At 34.9% G+C, this 22,405-nt stretch overlaps 1 protein-coding gene across 5 annotated transcripts in view; it reads right to left on the reverse strand.

The window, feature by feature from the left end:
• Positions 1-22,405, reverse strand: part of ARHGAP39 (Rho GTPase activating protein 39) — a 444,016-nt gene that overhangs the window by 310,253 nt on the left and 111,358 nt on the right. For 4 of the 5 annotated variants that reach the window (XM_072602780.1, XM_072602779.1, XM_072602782.1 and 1 more), the window contains exon 2: positions 13,831-13,950. The exons of the other annotated variant lie outside the window; for it this stretch is intronic. The gene's annotated coding sequence lies outside the window, so the exon portion shown is untranslated. The remainder of the gene's footprint in view (positions 1-13,830; positions 13,951-22,405) is intronic. 5 annotated transcript variants of the gene reach the window in all.

Here is a 22,405-nt window from a genome sequence, read left to right on the forward strand (position 1 = left end):
TAGAGGCTCTAGTGAGGGAACCCCACAGAAATTGATCCAAGGACAAACGGAAGAGGTAAAAATATAGAAAGGTCCTATGAATGCCAAAATATTCACTGTAACACTACTGATATTTTTTTTAAAAACCTGGAAATAAAAGAATGGCTTAATTGTTGTATAAGGATTAATAAATACTTCCTGAATGAATAATGTAATGTTACTGTTCTATGGGGACCAAGAAAAATAAAATGAATTCAGAATATCATGGGAAGGTCTGTAACTTATGAAAAGCAGAGAAAGAAAAAACAGACAAATCATATGTGTATATAGTAACTAAAATAACATACATGAAAATAACACCAAAAGATATTCTAAATCAAAACATTTGTTCTTGGTGAATGATGGTAGAACGCAGTTCCTTTCCTCTCTGTACATAAGGGCCCATGTTACATCCCCAGTCAGTGCTGCTGTATTTAATACTTTTGCTAAGCTGATTTCGTTGAAGTTTTTCTTTTGGCAACAACTGGCATTATTAGGTACTGAGCAGTGATTGTGGTGCAAAAACAAAATGCAACAATACAACTTTTTTAAAAAGAGTCATAAAACACTCTAGTAGGACAAAATGTGAACAAACATAGTTTTACTCAAATGTAGCTTCATATAGAAGAATGTAAGGCTAGATAAAAGAGAAGTATAGACTATAGACTATAAAATAGCATCTAACACGAAAGATTATTGACTTTAAATTTTTACTAAATATGGAGTATCTTAGAATCAAATTGTCAACTCAAGACCAAAGCAAATTTTATCAATTCAAGATCAAAGCCATGTGACTTCTGAGAAGCAGAAGGTATTCCTTCCTTTGAAATATGATCCTATGCAATCACTCAGTGATAACCTGAAAACACAAATTATGGTAAAGAATCTCAGGTAATCTATCAATTAAGGTCTCAATTAAGATTAGACTATTACAGTGATACCTCCATTAAAGTCCCAAGGGAAATAGTCTTTTTTAAGGAAACTGTCTTTGAAGCAGAAATGATTTAGACTTTGTTGCAATATTCTAAATGCTAGCATCCACGTCTACGGACATACTCAAAGCAGCCACTTTGTTGTTTAGCAAAACACCATCTGGGAAGCATAAGTGTCACACACGCCTTTATATCTGCAGTGAAGGGAGGAAATCCCTGAAATATATCTCTATATCTTCTATAATATTCATATTTCAGTAGAAATTTCTCAGAATAAAGTGGTAAGTTATTGGAAATTCATCTGAATTAAAAGGTAAAAATGTGAAATCAAGGCTAGAGCAAGGAGAAGAACTGCAATAGAGCTAAAACAAGACATTTCATTTATACACCACAGAAGTTGGGTGAAATCCCTCTGTTTTACCATCTTTTTATTTATAAAGAGGAAGGATGTATATGCATAAAGAAAGGAAAAAAGATATATAGGAAAAAGTACAGAAGGGCAGGATAGAAGGAAATAAACATTTAACAATAAGAACTCTCCATACAAATGGGATTAATTCACCTATAAAACCGAAAAGGATAGAAGAATCAATTAGAAAACAATACAGCAATATGATGTTGACCAGAAACACGTTGGAGACACAGAGACCAATAAAGAGTTCAAATGAAAGGCTGGAACAAAATCTGCTATGCTTCAGTAAAACTCAACAAAGTAGAAGCAACAATTGTGATTTCATTTAATGCTATAGTAAATACAGAGGAGATAAAAATAGATAAGCAGGAAAGTTATATTACTGTTAAAGATAAATACCAAATAGCATTGCTTCTAAATACTTAAATGAAAAGTTAGCTGAATTGGAGGGAGAGATACAAAGAAAACTATGAATACTATAGAATCATTATGTGTCCCCTACTGTGGAATCATAACGCGCCCCCTTTCTAACTTAGATAAATCTGACCAAAAGATGAAGAAAGCAGCTCCAGACCTTAAGACCTTAATAGATTTTCATAAAAACTGGAAAGAATAGTTATCTACTTCATAATTAATAGAAACAGAATCTAATTTACATACCTTTCAGATATACACAGTACATTTACAAAAACAGACTAATGTATTGGGGCATACAGACCTCACCAAAAAAATGTGAAAAAGCAGAAATACTAAACATAACACTTACTGATCACAATTCAATAAAAATCATGCTTACTAAATATCCTCTAAAAAAAATACAAAGAAATTGGATGCTACCACAATTGCAAATAATAAATTATAGACAAAAAAAGAAAATTATTCATGGAAAATTATAATAATGAGACAACACACAAAAACTTAGGGGATGTAGCAAAAACAGTTCTCACTAGAAAATGTATATCTCTTAATGTTTTCATCAACAGAAGAAATGCCAAATCAACTAACATACAACTAAAGAATCTGAATAACAAATCAGAACTTTTTAACTAAAAAAGAAGAAATTCATAAAGTTAAAAGGAAAAAATGCAATTAAATTGACAAAACTATGAGCTGGTTGGAAAAAAGCTAATGCGATTTTCAAGCGAAAGAGATGAAAACCAAATTGTTTTTGACAAAATTCAGCTTGTTTCTTTTAAAAACATTAAAAGACAAAGAAAAAAATAGACTTTTTGTCTATGTAGATCCAAGAACAAAGGTTACATATAATAGAAAAAAGTTAAAGCAAAGATTCCCACTATCACTACTACTCTGACATGTAGTTCTAGAAATGCAAACTGCAGCAAAAGAAAAAAGAGATTGAAAGTATAAGCAAAGCAAAGCAGAAATTAAAAGTATACTTTTTACAGAGCATAATTTACTTAGAAAGTCATAAAGACAATTAAAAATTAACTTAAAAGATTAACTGAGCAAAAATGCAGCGCATAAAATAAATCTACACAAACCATTACCATTCCTCTGTGTTATCAACAAAATCCAGCTGGAAGAGCTGGAAAGTAAAATTCCCTTCAAAATCACTACTAAATATAAAATATTTGGGAGTACATCTACCAAGATGCACTCTGAAACAACACATGACTCTAACTATAAAACATTCTTTGCAAAAATAAAGAAATAATTAGAAAACCACCAATCACCTGAGGGGAAGCCAGGCCCCCCAAAAAATACTAACAACTTATTAAATGTTCTACTAATCAAGCTACCAAAGGAATATTTTACAGAGCTAGAAAAAAATCATAATGAAATTCACATAAACATTAATGATCAAGAATCATGAAAAAAAAAAGTAGGAAGGAAGGGGATATATCAATATCAGATGCTAAAATAAACAAACAGTAGTACAGTATTCACTAAACCAAACGACCTCAATTACTACAGGAAGCATTTGGCAAAAACTGCTGAAAAAACTGCAACAGTCTGGAAGAAATTAGGTATAGACTACTATCTCATACTGTATACCAAAATACATTCCAAATAAATACATAGACATAGTAGGTGATGCCATCCACAAATTAGAGGAGCAAGCGAGAAATTACTTATCATGGGGAAAAGTTCACAACCAAAGGGCAAAGAATGATAAATCAAAGATGATAAAATGTTCAATTTTGATTGTATAAAATTTCTAAGTTTTTGCACTAACAAAACCAGTGCAGGTAAAATTAGAAAGGAAGCAGGTAACTAGGAAGGAATCTTTGCCGTCAGTTTCTCTGCTAAAGGTCTCACATTAAAAATATGTAAGGTTTTGAAAGGTTTATATTCAAAATTGGTAAGGAGTTGTTTGAAATTTTGTAAGACTAAAAGCCATTCTTTAGAAAGATAAATGATCAAAGGATATGGCTGCAGTTTTCACAGGAAGAAAACCCAAGCTACCCATAATATACCAAATCAACTCTGAGATTCCAACTCACACCCACCAGATTGGTAAAGATGACAAATGAAGAAAATTACAAATGATGGAAAGGGAGGCTACAGAAAAACTGACATGCTAGTGTGCTGTTGGTGGAGCTGGGAATTGCTCTAGCCTTTGTGTAAAGCAATATCAAAGCCTTAATGGTTAGGTCTTTATTGTGAGCTAAAAATCTACTTTCTTGTAATTTCTATTAATTTATTCTGGGGCAATTTAGAATACGGTAGTACAGCATCATGATAAAAATAATGATTGAACAGGGAATTAGGAGAATGACTTGGTTTCAAGTCCTGGTTTTGCCACTAATTTTACTATGAGACTTTGAACATGTCATTCAACTTCTCGGAACTTTTCTTTACTACTAAAAATGCATCTCTGAGGTTCCTTTCAGTTACAAATCCTGTCCCATATCTAAAATCTTTTTATTCTCTCTTTTTCTTTTGGAAATTGTGTACCTCTTTATTGTCAGCAATGTCAGAATAGCATTCTACACCATGAGGTTGTGCCAAAGTTGACACAACAATTGACATTAAAACCTTGGAAACTTTAAAAATAAATTTCTTTTTATATGCATCTGTATTACATTAGGGGGGACTGGAAGAAACACCTTTATCCCTTCCACCTCCAGTCTCTACTGAAATAAAATAAAATGAAATAAAACAAAACAAGGAAAACAAATTCCCACATTGGTCATACTCAAAAGTATGTTTCTCTGCATTTTAAGTTCCTCGCGTCTCTAGCAGGAAGTGAATAGGAGCACTTCATTATCAGTCTTCTGGATAGCTGGGCTTATTGTTGCACTAATTAGAGATCTAAAGTCTTTCAAAGTTTCTTTTCTCTATAATGTCATTGTATAGATTGTTCTACTTTGGTTCATTTCTTTCTGTATCAGTTCACAGAGGTCTTAACAGATGCTTCTTAAATTGTCATTAAATGGTCTTAAATTGTCATTTTTCATTTTTCAAGGCATAATAATATTCCATTACATTCAAATATAATTTGTTCAGTCATTCCCTAATAGGAAGACACTGCCTTAATTTTCAATTGTTGGCTACAAAGAAAAGCGATACCATAAATATGTTTGCAGATTCTTCACAAAAATACAGTTTAGCAAATGCAGAGGACCACAGCAGGTATCTAGTCCAAACCATATCTGAATAAGAGGATCCTAAATAAGATAGGTCACAGATACAGAGGGGAAAGGGATGTCTAACCTAACCCCTCCATATTGTAGATAAAGAAACTAAGACTCAGAGACTAAGAATAAATAAGAGAGCACCTCATTGTCCTTACTGAATTCAAGTCAACAACTGGCAAATATGACTTGATCTCCTGACATTGACGTTTGAAAAGTTTTGCAGCTGGAGCAAAGGAAAACAAGTGCAGTCAGACAGGGAGGGGCCTTGATGGATCAAAGAAGCTTAAGAAAGAAATGAAAAGTAGCAGAAGTGCTTCCTAAAGGTAATTACTTTGTAAACGTCAACATATTTAGAGCATTGTGGAATAAGGGAATGTTGAAAAGCACATAAGGAAGAATACTGTAGTTCACTTTTCAAGTCAGTATGATGGCCACTTGAAAAATTGCTTAGGGAATTTCAATATCCATGTTAATAGTCCCTCTAACACCCTTCCATGTAATTTCTCTACCTCCGCACCTCCAAAACTCTTCCTCTTCCAGCTCACACCTTCTACACAAGGGTATGGTCCGAGCTTAGTCCTCATCATGCAATCAAGTACCTGTGTGGAAAGACCTCACAGGTAATCTAATTCAAACTATACTGGTCAAGAATATTTTCTACAACATCTCCAAGAAGTAGTCATCTAGATCAGTGACATCAAACTCAAATAAATCCCGAGTCACTAAACTATAAGGAAGGTTCCCTACTGGATGCATATTGGCTCAGAAAACCACAAATTAACATTATCTTTTTTAATTACATTTTATTTTGTTAACTATTTCACATGTACATTTTAATCTGGTTCCTCAAAACTCAAGATGTTGCCAGCAGTGTATCTGACAACTCCAAACTAGATTTTACCTGAAGACCTCTTGAAGGTATGTATTCCAACACAATTGATCTCACTTTTATACACAGCTCTAAGTGTTAAGAAACATTTCCTAATATTAAACTTAAATCTATCTCTCTGCAACTTCTACCTGTTGACCACTGCTTTCCCTCCTAGGACAAAGTAGAACAAGGTTAATCTCTCTTCTATTTGATAGTCCTTAAAATATCATACCTACCCCTAATTCTTTTCTTCTCTAAGCCAAACTACTCATTCCTTCAATGATGCTCACAGGGAACAGTTTCACTAGAATGTGTGAGGGGGCACATAAATGTACCAATTCCAAGATTTGAACTTTAAAATTCAACTTTCCCATACTTCCTGTCTTTACCCCTCTTTCACTGGTTTCTCTTTTGTTCCACTTTAACGTGAGATAATTTACCCCATTCTACTTAACCTTCCCCCTTCTCCCAAGGCATCCCTTTTTCTCACCCTTTAATTTTACTTTTTTTCTGGATATCATCCAATCACAATCAACTAACACCTATGCCCTCTGTCTGTCTGTCTGTCTGTCTGTCTGTCTCTCTCTCTCTCTCTCTCTATATATATATATATATATGTATATGTATGTATGTATGTATATGCATATATATACTACCAGAATAATGATAAAGTTTTAGTGATGACAAGTATCATCTTCCCACACAGAAATGTAAAAAGTATAACCTTTATGCTTCTCTTGAATGTTGTATCTAAATGACTCAGTTTTAATCTTTTCATCAAGAATGATAGAAAGTCCTCTATTTCCTTCAATATTCATTTTCCCCTTGATGGATTATAATACCCAGTTTTACTGAATAGGTGATTCTTTGTTATAATTCTAGCTCCTTTGCCCTCTGGAAAGTCATATTCCAAACCCTCTAATCCTTTAATGTACAAGCTGCTAAATCTTGGGTTAGCTTGACTATGGCTTCACAATATTTGAACTGGTTTTTTCTAGCTGTTTGCAAAATTTTCTCCTTGACCTGGAAGCTCTGGAATTTGGCTATAATATTCCTAGAAGTTTCCATTGTGGGATCTCTTTCAGGAGGTGACCAGTGGGTTATTTCAATTTCTATTTTATCTTTTGGTTCTAGGATATCAGGGCAGTTTTCCTTGAAATTTTCTTGAATGATGATACTAAGCACTTTTATTTTTGCTCATGGCTTTCAAGTAGTTCAATAATTCTTAAATTATCTCTCCTGGATCTATTTGCCAGGTTTTCCAATGAGAGATTTCATATTCTGTTCTATTTTTTTCGTTATTTTGATTTTGTTTGATTGTTGCTTGATGTCTCAGGGAGTCAACTAGCTTCCATTTGCACAATTTGAATTTTTAAGGAATTACTTTCTTCAGCGGGCTTTTGTACTTCTTTTTCCATTTGTCCAATTCTGGTTTTTAAGGAGTCCTTTCCTTCAGTGGATTTTTGTGCCTCTTTTGTGCCATTTGGCCTATTCTGTTTTTTAAGGTGTTATTTTCTTCAGTATTTTTTGTGCCTCCTTTACCAAGCTTTACCATTCTTTTTTTTTTCATGATTTTTTTGCATCACTCTCATTTCTTTTTGCATTTTTCCTCTACTTTTCTTATTTGATTTTAAAAAACATTTTGAGCTCTTCCAGGAATTCTTTTTTTGGGGCCTGATACCAATTCACATTTTTGTAAGAGGATTTTACATCTGTTTGGACATTTTTCTCATTTGAGTTTCTGTTTTGACCTTCTCTGTCACCACAGTAACTTTCTATGGTTAGGTTCTTTTTTTAATTGTTTGATCATTCTTTCAGACTATTTCTTGACTTTTACCTTTGTGTTAAAGTTGGGCTGTACTCCTGGGGTGGAGGAGATACTGTCCGAATCTTCAGGTTTTTTGTTTTGTTGTTTTCAGAGCTAGTTCTGGGAGTCAACAAACTTTCAGTTCTTCTGAGGCAGTATACTCTAAGAAGATGCAGTCAGTGCTCTCCTGGCCCGTACTCTGGCCTGTGAGTAACAACGAGCACACTTTTCCTCCCTAGAATGGTGCCCAGGGACCCTGCTCCTGCTAGGAATCCTCCTTACCTGTGGACTATGACCTGGAACCACATGTGGGCAATGTAATAGAGTCCTGGTCTTAGGGCCAGTAAAGGATCCCCTATAATCTCTTTCTGACCAGTAGCCTGACCCCCTTACCATCTGTAGGCTGAGAGTTTCAGAAGCCACAGCTGCCTCCCAAGGCCTACTGCTGGCTTGCTAAGGTGCAGCCTTGCTGGCACAGCCTACTACAACTACGCTCTACATCTCAGTGAGACAAATTTTTCCTGCCAACCTTCTAAAATGGTTTGGGCTGGAAAATTGTTTCATATCATCCTTTCGTTGGCTTTGCTGCTTTAGTATTTGTTTTGAGGCAATATTTTAACATTGTTTGGAGAGGAATTTGGGAAAGCTCAGGCAAGTCCCTACCTTTATTCTAGCATCTTGGCTCCATCCCCATCCATTTTCTTAAAGCAGGTCACACAATTAACTTTGCATATTCTATTACTAAGAAAGAAAAACATTCCTTTGTAAGGAATAATTTCCTAAAATTCATAATTGCAATTTTTAAAATTCATTTTTATTCAGTCAGATTATTTAATTTAGACATGGTGTCATTTCTGGAAGGTCAGAGAGTTGAGTCATTTCCACCAATATCTTCAAAATATGTGTTTCTCTGTGACACCATTTCCACATTTTTAAAAAAATAGCAATATATATTCTGTCCCTTAAAATAAAAACTTTGGACTGCATAGAGATTCAAAAAAATACATATAATGTATATCATGCATGTCCTTAACATAGACCTTTGAATCGATGACCAATGATAATTAGCATTCTTGAGTACATCTGAGTAGGTATTCTGTAAGGAGACAATGTGAATGCTACATACTTATCAAAATAACAATAACTTAATGAAGAGTGCAAGACAAAGGATTAGTGAGGATTAATATACTAGTCACCCCATATTATGTATATCTTTAAGGTTGTTTCGTTTATTAAAAGCATATGCAGCCACCACCACATTCATTCACAAATAGAAGTCCCCAGAGGATGACTATCTTGGGTTCAAGTTACTTTGTTGGGTCTGCACATACAGATACAACTATGCTTATCCACGGCCATCATTTTTCCATCACCTGGTCACACCTATACTCTTCCAACCAGACCACTAGAGATGTTGCCCTAGAGGAGCTAAGCTTTGGAGTTCCTGCCCTAAATCTGTGCCTTCCAGATTGACTCTGCTTACAATCCAGAGAGCAACAACTATCCATGGGATAACCATTATGGAGACATGATCTGGAAACTGTCTCTGTATCACTGCAGTCCCTACCTTCCTTAATCAGTACTTTTGTTGAAGACCCAAAAAAAGTTCTCACCACCAAAATCCTAGACATCGTCACATGATTCAACATCAGAAAAGGACTGTGTTTTATCTATATAAATTGTACTTTAAAAATTAACTGCCAACTCTTTTGCCACTGCCTGCTACAGATCGACCACTGGGCCTTTTTATCTGAATTGAAGTTTCCAGAAATTTCCTATTGTGTGTTATTTATTCCATTAGAATATGAGCTTCTTAAGAGGAGAAACTGTCTTTCTTTTCTATCTGTAAAATGTTATATGCACATAATAAGTTAGAAAGTCATGAATAAATGCTTTTTCATTCATTCATTTAAGGCAATGACTTACAGAGGGAAAAAAAGTATAAGAGCCAACATAAAAGTGGCATTAAGTTTGCATATTATAAAGATAAACGTAATAAAATACTAGATCCAAATATCTCAATTAATAAGCTCTTCTTCTATAAGCACTCTTTCAAAATAATACAAGGAAAACTTGTCAAAACTGATAGGCTATGCACTGGGCTCTGAAGGCCCAAGATTCTTAACTCTTGGATTACATGGGAAATGAATACCATAAAACAGAGCTCTTTCTATTAAGGGCTCCATTCTCTTTCTGGTAATGACTATTTTCTACAAGTTCTCAAGTGTATCAATTTCAAAACAACATAGACTGAAGTAAATTTAATCTAATGGTCCAAATAACTATCTTCCTTCTTTTTATTTTGTCTTCCTTGCTTTGGCTAATGGACACTCTCAAAGGCAAGGAAAATATCACTTGGATATGGTAAGCTATTACTCAGGGAAAATTCTTTGCATTAGATATCTGTTAAAAGTATGATATTCCTTTATATTAAATTTCTCAAAGAACTGCCTAACAAACATCTTAAAGTGGATGTCCCAAAGACATTTTAAACTCAACATGTCCAAGGATGAATTTATTTTCTCTCCCCTAAATTGTACCTCCTTCCTAACTCTTTCATTGCTTCCAAGGGTATCCCCACTCTCCCACTCACCAAGGCTCACTCACAACTTGAGTACACTCAACTCCTCACTTTCTCATGCTTCATATTCAATCTGTTTCAAAGGCCTGTTGATTCCACCTTCACATCTGCTACACATGACTTCTTCTCCCCTTTTTTATTCTGACACTGCATATACACTAGTGCAGGTCCTTATTTATCACCTCATACTTGAACTATTTCAACAACTTTCAGATTGGTCTACTCCCTCAAGTCAGTTCTCCTCTCAGCTGTCAAATGGATCTTCCTAAAGCAGAAGTCTGTTCATATCACTCTTCTTATTCAGTAAACTCCAGTGGGTCCCTATAACTTTAAAAATCAAATATACAAAATTTTTGCTTGTCTTTTAAAGCCCCTCTTAACCTGGCTCCTTCCTAACTTTCAAGTCTTCTTACACCTTACTTCCCCTGACCAACTCTATGATCTAATGACAGTGCTCTTCTTGCTGTTCTTTGAACAAGACTCTCCCCTTGCAGATCCAGGGCATTTTCACTGGCTAGAAGAATGTTTTGTCTCCTTAACTCTGCCTTCTGGCTTCTCTAGTTTTTTCAAGTACCAGCTACAATCTACCTTCTACAAGAACTCTTTCCCAATATCCTTCAATGTTAGTGCCTTCTCTCTGAGATTACCTCCAACTAATCCTACGTAAATTTCTATTTGAAAACACTTATCTACATGTGGTTTCTTCCAGCAGACTGTGAGCTCCTTGAGGTCAAGAACTGTTTTTGTCTTTATATTCTCAGAGTTTAGCATAGCACCTAAAACATACTCAATACTTAATAAATTCTTGTTGATTTGACTTAATTTCAGTTATTACAGGCTTTGTATCCAAGACAGATAGACAACTAACATATATATACATATATATGTATATGTAATAGGAACATAAAACACCCCCCCCACAGAAAATTAATCAAAAGATATGAGCAAATAAGTTCTCAAAGAAAGAATTGTGAACTATTAACAACTACATGGTTGTTATCCCCTACATGGTTGTTGTCCAAATCCCTAATAACAAGAGAGATAAAAATCAAAACAGCACAGAGGTTTCGCCTCATAACAAGCAAATAGGCAAAGATGACAAAAGATAGCAATAGTCAACATTGAAGATAATGTGAGAAAATGAAAGGAAAAAAGGGAGAAAGAGAAGGAAAGGAAAGAGGGAACATTCACTAAGTACCTAATACATGCCAGGCACTGTACTAAGTAATTTACAAATATTAATTATCTCATTTTGTCCTCACAACTTTTACTGGCAGAAAGAAGTTAAAGTAAGTGTCTGAGGCTAAGTTTGAACTCACGTCTTCCTGACTCCAGGATCAGCACTTTATGTACCTCAGGTGCCTTAGATAAACACACTCATGCAATGTGGATCAGAATACATATTTAGGAAAAAATTGGAATTATGGAAAGAAAGTGGCTGAAATGTCCGTGTTTTTGACCCAGAGATTCTACTACTATGCAATGATCCCAAGGAGGTCATTCATAAAAAGAATGTGTGCACCAAAATATTTATAGCAGCACTTTTTGTGATAGCAAAGAACCAAAACCAAAGTAGATGCCCATACCAGTATGTTATAAAAAACAACAAATATGATGACTACAGAGAAGCATGGAAAGATTTACACGAACTGTTGCATAGTGAAACAAGCAGAACCAAGAAAACAATAAACACAACTATAATATAAATAGTAAATGGAAAGAAGCACCACTATCAATATAAGAAAGTGAATACTGGGGGGGTAGGTGGGGGGGGGGGGGGTAAAAATCTCAATTGTATGGCAGTGATTGTTAAACATTAAAAAATAAAATAATAAAAAAGAAAAAAAAAAGAAAGTGAATACTGCAAAATTACAAAGGCCAGCATGGACTCAAAGAAGAGATGTGAGAAGATATATCACTCCACTCTATCGCAGAGGTGGGAAATCCATGAATGTGGAATACTACATATATTTTCAGACTTTTTTTTGATGTATTCATAAGTTTTACAGATTTTTTGGCTCCTCTACCTTTTATTCTCTCAAAAAAATTCCTCATTATATAGGATAGTTGTCTGGAGGGGGAAAAAGAGAAACTGGGAGAAATACTAGTGATTAAAAAAAAACAAAGACTAAAAGTTTATTTTATACATCTGTATCTGATATCCAAGATTATAAAAGGAATAAAAACAATCAACACAAATACATTATCTTATACACCAACCCCAAACATCAAAATAATCAAAGGATATGAACAATCTTTAAAAGAAGAACAGCAAACCATCAAGAATCCCATGAAGAAATGTTCCAAATACTATGCCCAAAAGGCTACAAAAATGTGCATACCCTTTGACCCAGCAATATCACTTCTATGACTCGATCCCAAAGAAATCAAAAATAGCAGCTCTCTTTGTGGTGGCCAAGAACTGGAAATCGAGGCAATGCCCACCAATTGGGGAATGGCTGAACAAGTTGTGGTATATGAATGTAATGGAATACTATTGTGCTATAAGAAATGATGAGCAGGAAGACTTCAGAGAGGCCTGGAAGGACTTATATGAACTGATGCTAAGTGAAAGAAACAGAACCAGGAGAACTTTGCACACAGCAACAATCACAGTGTGCAAGAAATTTTTCTGGTAGACATAGCCCTTCATAGCAATGCAAGGACCTAAAAAATTCCCAATGGACTCTGGAGGCAAAATGCCTTCCACATTCAGAGAAAGAACTATGGGATTGGATCACAGAATGAAGAAGATTATTTTCTCTTGGGTTTTGTTTTGGTTTGGTTTTTCTAATGGTTTCTCCCATTCATTTTAATTCTTCCACACAACATGACTAAGGTGAAAATGTATTTAGTAGGAATGTATATGTAGAGCCTATATAAGTATGCACACTGTTTTGGGGAGGAAGATGGTAGGGAGTAGGGAAAGAAGGGGGAGGGAGAGAAAGAAAATCTACAATTTATGGAAGTGATTGTGGAAAACTCAAAACAAATTAATTAATTAAAAAATTTTTTAAGTGTTCCAAATTACTAATAACCAAAGAAATTCCAAAGAAAACAATTTTGGTAGTTTAACTCATGAACCAAATGGGGAAAAATGATAAAAGTTACAAAGTCAATCTTGGAAGAGTTGTAAAAAGATAGTCATGCTATGAATTAGTTCAATTGTTATGGAAAAGATTTTGGTCTTCTGTCAAAAGATCCTCAGTCTCATTGCCTTTGACACATAGATCTCTCTACTAGATAAATAAACACTATACAGAGGTCAAAATAAAACAAGGGTACCACATATACCAAATATTCATGGCTGTGCTTTTTTTTTTTTTTTGGACAGGAAAAAACTAGAAACAAAGTAGATGAGCACCAATTGAACACATTTTGATATGTGAATATCATGTAATATTGTATCAAAAGAAACAAAGACTATAAAGCATTCAGAGAAACAAAGGAAAAAATATAATTTAATACAATGAAGAAACCAAGGAGGCAATATATACAATTACTATACTAATTAAAAGAACACTAAAAAGGCAGCTCAAATGAGAAAAGGAATCAATCATCCAACAAGCAATGACCACTGCTACAAAGAACAGATAATAAAACATACCTCCCTTCTTCTCAGTAAAAAGGTAAGAGACTATAGGTGTCAGATGTTATATATACTGTCAGGATCATTTGATGTCTTGATTGATATTGCTTGACTGTTTTTCTTTCTGACAAAGGAAGGCTGTGAGAGACAAAAAAATAGCAGGAGATTTCTATGTCATTTAAAAAAGGTATCAAAACATAAAGTTAAAATACAACTATCCTCTTAGAATTAAAAGAACACTAAAAACTCTTAGAAAAGAAAGTTTTAATACAGAGACGATATTACGCAAGTTGAAGAGTGAATGAATGAATGGTAAGGTACAGAGGCAGAGAATAAAAAGCACATTCTATAAGAATAAAGTAAAAAATAAAAATAGGTCTACATCATACTATACATCCAACAAGTACTCATCAGCTTTTGCATGAAGACCTCCAATAAGGAGGGGGAACCACTATTTCCCCAGGGCAATCAATTCTACTTTTGTTTAACTCTAAGGAAGTTTTTCCTTTGATTAAGCCTTGGTTGCAACTTTTACCCACTGTTCATAACTCTACTCTCTGGGGTTAAATCAAACAATTCTAATCTCTATTTCACATGACACAAGTTTCCAATACCTGAATCTAGCTATCTTTTCTACTCTAAGTGTCTTCTTCTCCAGGCTAAGCATTATCATTATATCTGTTATGGTGATCTGTGATTAATGATCTTTGATGTTATCATTGTAATTGTTTTGGAGAACCACAAACTGTGCCCATATAAGAAAACAAACTTAATCCATAGATGTTGTGTGTGTTCTGACTGCTCCACCAGCCATTCCTTGTCCCTCTCCTCTTTAGGCCTCCCTGTTCCCTGAGACACAACAGTACTGAAACTAGATCAAATAAAAACCCTACAATGGCCTCTAAGAGTTCAAATGAAAGGAAGAGTCAATCCCTGAGGCCACATTTACTCTTGTTTCATTTTAAAAAATTATCACAGCCACTCTAAACTTCAGCAAGCACCACTCTATCAGTCAGCAGCTTTCAACATCAAAACAAGACCCTCTACTAGGAGAAAGATTATGACCCACTGAAGGATCAAGTGATGGCTAGTATTTTTTAACTATAAAATATACATTATTTTTAGACATCATAGTATTACAACCTTAACAGACTACAGTATAATGTAAACATAACTTTTTATGCACTGAGAAACCAAAAGCAGTGACTCTATTGATTGTGAAGGTCTGGAATAGAACTCACAATATCTCTAAGATATGCCTGGACTCAACTATTTTTAACAAAATCTCACATTAGGTGAACAAGTAAGAAACCACATTGCCTCTTGGCATAGTTAAATTTTACATAACTTTTGATATTAAATTTACAATTATGCTATAAATCAGCATTACAAGTGAACATGGCATTCAACTAAAAGGACAGTATCTTGACAAGAACAGTATTTATAATACAGAAAGAATTTCAATCAAGTTATCTTAGCGGTTACTTATATACTGTCAAGTATACTGTATGAGATAATTTGGCAACCATCTAGAGGCCAAGAACAATCTTTGGGAATTAAACTGAGTCACATTTTCCAATTGCAAACAGGTCAGAAAAATCAGGTTCAAGAAATGATGCACTTAGATTTGGAAGGATGCAACTTACTTTATAAGCAAATACTAATCATTTTTAAAATTCCTATATTAGCCTATTACTAACCATTGAATTTCTTAAAGACCATATATCACCATTCATTTTAATTTAACAGACATTCATGCAATGTCCCAAGCTAGGGAATCATCTAATAGGAAAGCAAGAAAAAAAATACAAGAAAATGGGAGAAAAAAAATGGTACTCCTCAATTTCAAAAAGAGAGAAAAGATAGATTCCAAGAAATAGCCTTGATATCAAGCACTGGCAATATTCAGGAAATTATCAGTTTATTAAATATACAACTTATAAGCATGTAAAAATCAAAGAGAATATATCACTAATGTCACTCCACTAAATGATGTTAAACTTCTTTGGTATTTTCTTCTTTATTAAGGTTTCAAAACCAGTAGATCAAAGGAATTCCAAAGACATAGAATATTCTTTCAGCAAAACATAAAAATTCTTTCATGGTATCATTGTAGAAAAAATAGAGAAATGTTGGTCAATAGTACAGTTAGGACAATATGTTACTGGTTAAATAATCACATCTCAAAATCATTAATTAGTAAATTTATGCTCATCTAGGAGTTACGTATTGGTGTGCTCATGGGGGATGCTGGCCTCATCCTGTGGTATTCAACATTAAAATTTATGACAGTCTTATGAAATTTGTAGATGAAACAAAATTGAAAGAAAAAGCTCATAGGATAATAGAATAAATATTCAAAAGGACTGCCAAAGTCTGGAAGAATGGACTGAAACACACAATATGAAATTTAAAGTTCAAAAAACAAACTTCTTCATAAGTACAGGATTAGAGGGAGAAGGTGTAATGAAAATCATGCTCCATATGACTCAAAAGTATTATTCAACTACCAAAAAAGTCAAAAAGATCTCAGGATATAGTGTCCCAAAAGTCTTATCACAGTTTTAAGTTATTAAAATTTAAAGCTATACTAAGAATTCTGAGACATGCTGTATTAGTAAAGAGAATGTACCAATGTAGAGAGATAATAGTTCCAAGTATTTTACCACAGTCAAAGCAAATCTGGAATACTCTGTCCAGATCTAGGTTCCATGCTCTAGGAAAGATATTACTGAGAAACCTAACAGTAAACAGAAGTTACTGTAACAGTTAGTTACTAGGAATTTGGGGAGAGGGGATTCTTTCCCTAGGGGAAAAATAAGCATGAGAGAAGAACAGGTCAGCAATAGTAATAGACCTCTGTGCCCCTCACAAAAAAAAACTGAAATACTTTTTAAAATACATATAAGAGAAAAAGGAAGATCATAAGAAAGCAAAGATACACAGGACAGTTTTGAAAGTAATGTTAAAAAATGTATTACATAGTTTTTTTAAAAAAGCAAAGGCAAAGAGACATTTAAAACTTTCCTAGGACCACAAAACTGGTGTCTGAGTCAGTATGTGAACTCAGATCTTTCTATCTCTAAATCCAGCATTCTATCAACCTAGGATTGTGAAAACTAGACATCAGACTACTACATTCCCTCTAGCAAGTATGAGATAAGGAGGTTGATGGTAACAGTTATGGGACAAGTAAGGGGGTCAATCTGAGAGTGACTATAAAAGAAAAACTAAGAGAATTCAATGACTGGATATAGTGAAGGAAGGAGATCACTCCAAAGGTGATTCAGTAAATTGGGAGAAAGATGGTAGTAGTGAAAGAAATAGGAGTTGCTAAGAAGAATTTAATGTTAAAGTTTTGATATATATCTAGCTTTACGTTAAAAAAATTAAGTGAGCATGGAATAGTTGCCTATCAGAACTACGGAGAAGGGATAAAGTTATAACCAAACAATAGAAAGAGAGGGCATTATGAAGTGCAAAATGGATAATTTTGATTACATTAAATTTAAAAGGTTTTGCACAAAGTCAATGCAACCATGATCTGAAGGAAAGCAGAAAGCTGGGAAATAATTTTTATAGCCAGTATTTCTGATAAAGGTTCCATTTCTCAAACATATAAAGAACTAAGTCAAATTTATATGTTTGTAAGTCCTTCCTCAATTGAAAAATGGTCAAAGGATATGAAAAAGAAGTTTTCAGACAAAGAAATTAAAGTTATCTATAGTCATACCAAAAAATGCTCCAAATCACTTCTGATTAGAGAAATGAAAAACAATACTGAGGTACCACCTCACACCTATCAGGGTTGGCTAATATGGTTAAAAAAAAAAAAGGAAAATGAAAAATGTTGAAGATGTGGGAAATTTTGGACACTAATGCATTGTTGGTGGAGTTATGAACAGATTCAACCATTCTGGAAAGCAATTTGGAATTATGCCCAAAGGGCAATTAAACTTTGATCCAGCAATACCAATGTCTGTATCCCCAAGAGATCATAAAAGAGGGAAATGCACCTACATGTACATAAATATTTATAGCAGTTCTTTTCATTGTGGTAAAGAAATGGAAATTCAGGGAATCTCTATCAACTGGGGAATGACTGAACAAGTTGTGGTATATCAATGTAATGGAATACTGTTGTGCTATAAGAAATGATGAGCAGGTGGATTTCAGAGAAACCTGGAAAGACTTTCATGAACTGATGCTGAGTGAAGTGAGCAGAACACTGTATACAGTAGCAACAACATGGTGCTATGATGAACTAACTATGATAAACTTAGCTCTTCTCAGCAATACAATGATTCAGGAGAGTTCCAAAAGACTCATGACAGAAAATGCTGTTCCACATCCAGAAAGAACTGATGGAGTCTGAATGCAGATAGAAGCATACTGTTTTCACTTTAGTGGGGGGGTTTTCGTGAATTTTTTTCTTTTTGTTCTATTTCTTCTTTTACAATATGACTAATGTGGAAATATGTTTAACATGATTGCACGTGTATAAACTATACCAGATTATTTGCCATCTTGGGAGGGGAGAAAAGGAGGGAAAAAATTTAGAAATCAAAATCTAAAAATGAATGTTGAAAAGTATCTTTATATGTAAGTGGAAAAAATAAAATACTATTTAAGTATTATGTGAGATCTAAAGAAGATCATTAACAACCAGGGTAATCTAGAAAGGCATTCTGGAAGAAACAGTATTTGAACTGAACTTTGAATTGTGGAAAGGAATTGAATATCTAATCCCAATTTCTCCCCCTCAACTATAGGTCCACATTATCACCTGTTTGCCAGTCCCCATGGCTTGTTGTCCCCAGAAGTATTATAAACTTAACTTTTCCTAAGCAAAACTCATTCTCTTTCCCCCTGAATCCAATAAAGCAGTTTCTGTCTTTTGCCTCTTATTGTATCCCAAGCACTTAGCAGAGTCCTTAAGTCTCTAGTAGGTACATAGTAAATGTTTATTAAATTGAATTCAGGCAAAAACAGAGATTTGCCCCTCCAGACACAAGTATTATTTAAAAAAAAAGAAAAAGCAGAGGTGAGAAAGTGCAGGGTGAAGGGACTTGATACCCTACTTCACAGGCCACATTGAAAAAGGGTAAGTTTTAGATTGGTGAGCAGCAGTGTCAGCTTAAACATGAGTTTCTAGAAAATGTGGCAAATTCCTCTTCACCCTCTGAATTTTCCACCCTGACAACAACCCTTTGACGTTGTGGGCAGTAAAAAAGTGAGAACAAGAAAGAAGGAGCACCGTGATATTTACATTTTTCCTTTCATACTTGTTCAAGGTTCCCATCACTACCAATACTATATTTCCATTTGGTTCCTAGCGAAAGATTTAAAAAGACAACCAACAAAATTAGGCCTGGAATACTAGATTTGTTACTTGTAGACCAGAACTACATATTTTTCATAAAATGAACTACAATGTAATGTTTTTATTGTAGCTTTTCAAAATAAACTGACATTATAAGCCTCTCTCTGTACTTCTGACTTTTAGGACAAATATTTCATAATCCTAGGAGTTTTTTGTCATTTTTTTGGGTTGTTTTTTTTTTTATATTCCCTACTTTAACAAGGGAGTAAGCTAGGTGGTACAGCCCCATGTCTGGAGGCAGGATGACCTGACTTCAAATCCTGCCTGGAATACTTCCTAGCTATTTGACCCTGGGCAAATCACCTAACCATGTTCGCCTCAGTTTTCTCATCTGAAATATAAGCTGGAGAAGGAAATGGTAAGCCACTCTAGTATCTTTTCCAGGAAAACCCCAAATGGGGTCATGAAGAGTAGGACATAACTGAAATGACTGAACAACAACAACAAACTTTTAACAGGAGTTAAATTTTTTTTCACCATTTTTCACATAATCATCTACTCAACCAATTAGTATTTACTACAAGCATTCATCCTACAGCTTCATTGATTCATTAATACTTACTTTTTTTTTAATTTATAGAAGAAAAAAACCCTCATCTCTCAGAAGAGAATTCACAGGACACTCAGGTTAGCGCTATAACGTTTAATCAATTCAAGAAATATTAGTTATAAGCAATGTATGAGCTTCTAGGGATAACAAAGACAAACAAAAAACATTCCCTGCCCATAAAAAACTTACATTGTACTGGGGAGAAACAACACACACAAAGATGAACTATGTTCGTCCTTCCTTTTCAAAGTAGACCATGACATTAGAGAAATGATGACATGACTTGCCCTTGACTTTGTTTGGAGTGAGGGAGGGCTGTGCAAGGTCACCAGCCTCACTTTCCCCTCCTGAGGCATCTGGATCTAGAGACCAGATACTCATCAGGATGACTGGAGAAGGCCCAGGATGCCATGGGAGACCTTGGCCTATTCAGGTACACACTTAGAGTAAGGTAACACCCATTCAGTGAACACGTCACTTCAAGAAGTAATCAGGGAATGGCTCCTTCAATGAGCAAAAGAAAAAAAATCAAGGTGGGAGGGAAAGGGCAACAGTTACTAGGATAATCACTGAAGCCAGGAGGGTCAGGAAAAGAACCATTAAGTGGAGTTTGGGCAGGGACCTATTGTTGTGCAATTTGTAGGCTTTAGGGAGCACAGGGGTTTAAGGTTTTGGCAAAGGGGAGGGAGGGAGGAAGCAAAGAAGCAGGGAGGGAGGGAAGGAGAGAAGGAGAGAGAGAGGGAGGGAGGGAGGGAGGAAGGAAGGAAGGAAGGAAGGAAGGAAGGAAGGAAGGAAGGAAGGAAGGAAGGAAGGAAGGAAGGAAGGAAGGAAGGAAGGAAGGAATCTGGCCTATAAACCCCAAGTTAACAGGGCGTCCTCTGGCCATCCAAATTTACCTTCTTTTGGAGAGCAGAAGGAAGGGGGTGGGGGGGTCAAAAGGGAGTGGATGAGCTGAGTTTACCGAGCTAGCTGGGTCCCCATTCAGGCAGCTCAGTGTACAAATGAATAAGGGAAGAACAGTGAAGTAGGAGTAATCAGTTTAGAGATTATCTGTGCTGATCACACTTTTTTGTTGATGACCTTCTTCAAAAAGGGGACAAGAGGACCACAAGGAAAATGGATAAAGGGAAATTCACAAGTAATCATGGCCATGAATATGAATGAGATAAACTCAGTTATAAAACATAAGAAGATACAATGGATTAGAAAGGAGAATCCAACAATGTTGTTTATAATAAATACATTGTAAACAAAGATTGAATTAAAATGACAAGCTAGAGTATATTTTATTGTGCTTCAGATGAAATCAAAATAATAATCATGAACAAATATATACATACAAATTATATACAGGATAAATAGAAAATAATTAACAGAAGGAAGGCTCTAGAATTAAGAGAGGTTGAGAAAATCTTCCTGTGAAAGACAGGATTTTTGTTGGAATTTAAAACCAGGAAGGCAGTAAGAGGTAAGTAAGAAGTAAGTAAGAAGGGAAGATGCCCAGAGTGAAGAGGTGGGGTATGTTGTTTGTAGAACAGCCAGGAGACAGTGTCACGGAATCAACCTGCATGTGGAGACCACAAAGACAGACGGGGGCTAGAAGGAAAAGAGTATGAAGGAAAAGGGAATGATCAATAGAATCAAACGCTGTAGAGAGATCAAAAAGAATGAGGACTGAGAAAAAGATTTCCGATTTGCCCACTAATAGGACATCAGTAATTCTGAAATGAGAAGTTTGGTGAAATGAAAAGCTGGAATGTAGGAGGACCTACTGCAGAACGTTTTGAAAAGTTTAGCTATAAAGAGATGAAGAGATAACGGATGACAGTGAAAATGGAAGGAACCAGTGAGGGATTTTTCAGGATGGGGAGACATGTACATATTTGTAGAGAATAAGAAATGAGCCAATTAACAAAGAGAAATGGAAAATGAGTGACAACATTGGGTATGACAGAGGACACCTTGGAGTTAATAAGATCACTTGACCAGGAACAGAGGTTAGCCTTGGTAAAGTATAAACCCACCTCATCATATGAGGCAGGGGTGAAGGTATCTGAGTGATAGAAAGTGAGGAAGAAGGAAGAGTTCAGAGCAAATGGCCTTAATTTTTTCTATACAATACAACGCAAGGTTATCAGCTGAGAGGGTTGGTGGAAAGGGAGCCATGGCAGGTCTGAGAAGGGATTAAAAGGTTTGGAAGAGTTATGAAGAGCGGGAGAGTGAGTTCACAGAAGGATTGACTGGCAGCAGTGAGAGTCCAGCTGAGATTAAGTAACAAAAATTTGTAGCAGACCAAGACAGAAAGGTGTCATGACTTTTTCCACCTTCATTCATAACTCATGTGTAATTTCATCAAAACAAATAAAAAAGGAAACAAGAAATGGGGGGATATGAGCTTTAAGGGTCACATTTATCTCTCTAAACATTTCATAACAAAAGAGAAAAGACTGATCAATGAATTGAGCCCCACAGAAAAATTTTTTTAAATGGAAGAAGCAAGAAATTAAAAAATTTCACACTAACACACAAAAAAATCAAAACAATAAACAAAATTACCAACAAAAATCATTAAAAAATAAAATTGAGGTGGAATTTTTTTAGTAACAAAAAAATTCTTACTTAATCTGATGATAAAAAAAAGAAAACCAATTTCCAATGTG

The sequence above is a fragment of the Notamacropus eugenii genome, chromosome 4, assembly GCF_028372415.1.
Source record: "Notamacropus eugenii isolate mMacEug1 chromosome 4, mMacEug1.pri_v2, whole genome shotgun sequence".
In the NCBI taxonomy this organism is placed as follows: Eukaryota; Metazoa; Chordata; class Mammalia; order Diprotodontia; family Macropodidae; genus Notamacropus; species Notamacropus eugenii.